The following is a 4,735-nucleotide window of genomic DNA, read 5'->3' as shown; positions in this document are numbered from 1 at the left end:
AATGTAGCCTTACGCTGTGGATCTACTCTTCAGAAGGCAATAAAACTAGCCCATCCTTCAATCCAAATATTTTAAATCGGCAGGCCCAAATATCTGTACTAATGGGATAGAATTTCTCTGGAGAAATGTCTTCCCTTCTCCAGTAACATCATTTATAGGGGTAGCACCTTCATGCAACTTTGACTTAAACCTTCATCTCGCACACTGTTGGCATATCGCGAGGATATGCCAGAGAGGTGCAGCGTGCTCCCCATTCTTCACTATGGGAGCTCCAAAAATAATCGAGCCCGGGCGCCTGGCTATTTTCAGAAGTCCCATGGCAGTGAATGTATCACTGCTCCAGACTAAAAAAAATACCTAGTAGTCATTGGCTCCTGAACTGAAAAATTTAGGAGCCAAATAAAATTTTTAGTCGCCAAATCGAAACCGAATCAAAATTTTTGTATCGTGACAACGCTACGCCGATCAGATCGGCGTAGGGTTGTTTTGATACCAAAATTTTGAATCACTTTCGTCACCATAAAAAAGTATTGCGATACTCAATACCACGCAAAGAAAAAAAACAAAAACACCAAAAAAAGCCGCGTGCATTTTATGAAATGTTCGGCCCATAATAGAACAGTCCTATCCTATTTTTTGGGGTGACAAGGTGACAAAAAAATGACGAATCGCATGGTTTTTATTTATTTATTTCTGTTACGGCGCTCACCGCATAGGAGCTATTTTTTAATAATTTAATAGTTTGGACTTTTCGGACGCAGCGCTATGTAATATGTTTATTTATTGTTTATATATTTTCTATGTAAAATTGGGAAAGAGGGGATTTAAACTTAATATTTTAGGGTACATTCACACTAGCATTATTCTTTTCCGGCATAGAGTTCTGTCCTCGGGGCTCAATACCGCAAAATAACTGATCAGTTTTATCCCCATGCATTCTGAATGGAGAGTAATCCGTTCAGGATGCATCAGGATGTCTGCAATTCAGTAATTTTGACTGATCAGGCAAAAAGATAAACCGCAGCATGCTACGGTTTTATCTCCGGCGAAAAAAACTGAAGACTTGCCTGAATGCCGGACCCGGCATTTTTCCCCATAGGAATGTATTCGTGCCGGATCCGGCATTCAAAATACCAGAATGCCGGATCAGTCCTTCCGGTCTGCGCATGTGCAGACCGGTAAAAATGTGTAAAAAGATACAAGACGGATCCGTCTGTCCGCATGACAAGCCGGATCCGCATCCGGATGCGTCTCACAAATGCTTTCAGTCACATCCAGATCGGCGGATCCGGCAGGAAGTTCCGACGATGGAAATGCTTGCCGGATCACACTGCCGCAAGTGTGAAAGTAGCCTTAGGCCTCTTTCAGACGGGCGTCACGTTTTGGCTCCGAATGCGTCCCGGGTGCATTGCGGCAAACCCGCGTGAGTTGGTAAGCAATTGCAGTCAGTTTGGACTGCGATTGTGTTCCGTTGTTCAGTTTTTAACGCGCGGGTGCAATGTGTTTTGCACGCGCGTGATAAAAAACTGACCGCGGTACCCAGACCCGAACTTCTTCACAGAAGTTCAGGTTTGGGTTCAAGGTTGTGTAGATGTAATTATTTTCCCTTATAACATGGTTATAAGGGAAAATAATAGCATTCTTAAAACAGAATGCATTGTACAATAGGGCTGGAGGGGTTAAAAAAAATTATAATAATTTAACTCACCTTAATCCACTTGTTCGCGCAGCCGGCATCTCTTCTGTCTTCATCTGTGAGAAAAAGGACCTGTGGTGACGTCACTGCACTCATCACATGGTCCATCACATGATCTATCACCTTGGTAATGGACCATGTGATGAGCTCAGTGACATCACCACAGGTCCTTTGACTGGTCCTGAAGAAATAACAGGAGACTGGCAGCTACGCGATCAATTGGAGGAGATGAGTTAATTTAAATTTTTTTTTAACCCTCATTGGCACTGCGCCACCAATGTTTATTATACTGGGGTGTTGGGGGGAAGGGGAGGCACACTGCCGCACTGCGCCACCAATGAAGATAACTGACCTGTTAATACAAATACAGGAGGCGGGTGCCGGAATCAAATAGCCGGCACCCGACCTCTATGACAGGGAGCTGCGATCCGCTGCAGTTAACCCCTCAGGTTAACTGCAGCGGATCGCAGCTCCCTTTCATAGAGGTCGGGTGCCAGCTATTTGATTCCGGCACCCGCCTCTTGTATTTGTATTAACAGGTCAGTTGTCTTCATTGGTGGCGCAGTGGCCACAGCCCCTCCCCTCCTCCTCCTGTCCCTTCTACTTATTGGCGGCAGCAGCAGCACAGGGGGGAGGGAGAGACTCCTTCTCCACTGCGCTGCTGAGAAGAACATCGGCGGCGGGGCAGAGAACTATCGGCTCTGTGCCCTGCCGCTGCTGCGGCGGGTCTAGTCGCAAATGGCGACAAGACTAAAAAGTCTTGTCACCATTTGTAAATTCTAAGTCGCATTGGCGACCATTTTGGTCGCCATCTGGAGCCCTGTGTATGGCTGCCTCTTCATTCACCGCTGTGCCAAAGGTGCGCGACAAGACTTGTCCCCTCTCCTGTCATGTCCGTTTCAGTAACCACTCACATTCCCCATGTAATAATTCTGGGGCACCAATTCTTATGACTCTATGTTGTGCCAATCCTTTATTATTCCTGCTAGAAGGGGGGGGTATCCCATCACCGAACAGCTTCATCCATACGTATGGCTTCGACTAAAAAGTACGCCAAGCCCTATCCACTAGAATGGCAGAAGCAGCAGTACCTTTGTGTCCTGACAGTAGGGCATCAATCTCAGAAAACCCCTTTTGGGTAAGGCCACCCGTAGTCACTACAGTATATAATTTGTAGGAACAGTCTATATCAAACACATAAAATTGCAAAAAACAATACACATTAGTGCAAACCCTGTATATCCCACATGTAATAGACAACCTCCCGCTATAACCTCCTAGTGCTGCACTACACTCCCTGGACTAGTCAGTGGCAGTGGTCACCCATCATTCCTACATTAATGTTATATGGGGGGGGTGACAAAGTAAATTCCTCATGACACCTTTGGACACTGCGGTTGCCCCCGTAAATCATATAATCTACACAAAGTGCTATGTGCTAAGGCAGCGGTCTGTGACTGGTGGCTTTCAGGCTGTCCTCAAACTACAAGAACCTGCACATTGCTATGGACTCGCATATCAATAAAAGTTTAGGGTACGCGGCAGGTGGGCCCGGCTAGGGTACGCGGTAGACTGCCTGGCAGTGGAAATGGGCAGCTGTATCTCTTCCCCTATACTATTGCTCTCCAACCTAGGGTGCAACTACAACTCTCAGCATGCCCTGTGGCATGCTTTCTTGGAGTTGCAACAGGTTGGAGACTGTAAATCTAGACCAGGGATGGTCAACCTGAGGCTCCACAGCAGTGGAGGACCTTTCCCAGTGTCACGTCACCTTCTGTGAGCCGTGCCTTGTGGCATCGTCTAGATCAGGGATGGCCAACCTGTGGCTCTCCAGCTGTTGCAAAACTACAACTCCCAGCATGCCCAGACTGCCTACAGCTACCAGCCGACATCAGGGCATGGTGGGAGTTGTAGTTTTACAACAGCTGGAGAGCCACAGGTTGGCCATCCCTGATCTAGATGATGCCACAAGGCATGGCTCACAGAAGGTGAGGTGACACTGGGGAAAGGTCCTCCACCGCTGTGTGCTGCCCTCAGCCTCAGAGCTGTTTAGAGAAGGCACTTTATTTAAAATCTCAGTATTGCAGTCTACAGACAGTACCAAACACAGAACGTCACAGCTCTACATATACGTCTCTAAAAGGGGGCCCTGCTTTGGACAACTGCTTTCTATAGGGCCCTTCTATTTGCAGAGATTCTTCCTCTATAGGACCCCGCTCGTCTCTGCATTACACAGACAGCCCACTGATTTCAATGGCTTCATTCAAAACTTCCTTTTCCCTGCAGGAGATGAGAATTTGCCTTTGTGGCTTTTAATGCTTCCTGGTGGAACGTCGTACCGAGTCTAAGGGGGCCCGGTCCACTTTACACAATGTGTTTGTGCTGGATCTCCAGACAATAAGCCGATCACAACGGGCCCCAGCAATCAGCTACAATCTGATGCAGAACCCATCAGCAAGTATTCCATTCCAATGCAGCGCCACCACAGGTGAAATGGAGGCATTACATGGCTGACTGAAAGCAAAGGGACCAAAGGGGATTTTGTGCCGGTCCTTGTAGCCTCCCTGGATAGTAAATGGGGTTCCTATATTTACACAGAATATTCTGTAAACCAATCCTGAGTTATACATCCTGTATTATACTCCAGAGCTGAATTCATTATTCTTCAGGCTTCAGAGCTAAAGTCTTCTACAGTTTCCTGCTTGTTCGGTGTCTGAACAGAGTGAATTGCATTTTGAGAGGTTTTCCCCTTTGACAGTAACTGCACAGTAATCAGCGAGGCTGTTTGGGATGTGTCTACTGGCGATCTTGCTGACTGTTTCCAACAGAAAACCGTACTGGCTGCCATGCAAAAGAAACACTTCAATGTTTTTACATTACTTAACTTATGTGCCAATTAGTTCTATACATTGTGCAAAGATGGATACCTCAGGGAACATCCCCAAATTCAGTGTAAAAAGTTATGAGCAGATTTGGCGCCGATTTTGGCATGGGTCTCAACCTGCAGCGACACAGTCCAGGAGGGGCCTGAATCGGGCA

The 4,735-nt window shown here is 46.8% G+C and overlaps 1 long non-coding RNA gene across 1 annotated transcript in view; it reads left to right on the top strand.

Annotated features, from left to right (window-relative positions):
- Positions 1–207: 207 nt before the first annotated feature.
- Positions 208–4,735, top strand: part of LOC120997274 — an 87,421-nt gene continuing 82,893 nt past the window's right edge. The window contains exon 1 of the long non-coding RNA XR_005778135.1: positions 208–328. This is a non-coding gene — a long non-coding RNA (uncharacterized LOC120997274). The remainder of the gene's footprint in view (positions 329–4,735) is intronic.

The sequence above is a fragment of the Bufo bufo genome, chromosome 4 (genome assembly GCF_905171765.1).
Source record: "Bufo bufo chromosome 4, aBufBuf1.1, whole genome shotgun sequence".
Classification (NCBI taxonomy): Eukaryota; Metazoa; Chordata; class Amphibia; order Anura; family Bufonidae; genus Bufo; species Bufo bufo.
Note: the sequence above shows the minus strand (reverse complement) of the source record. Positions and strands in the feature narration are given on the sequence as shown.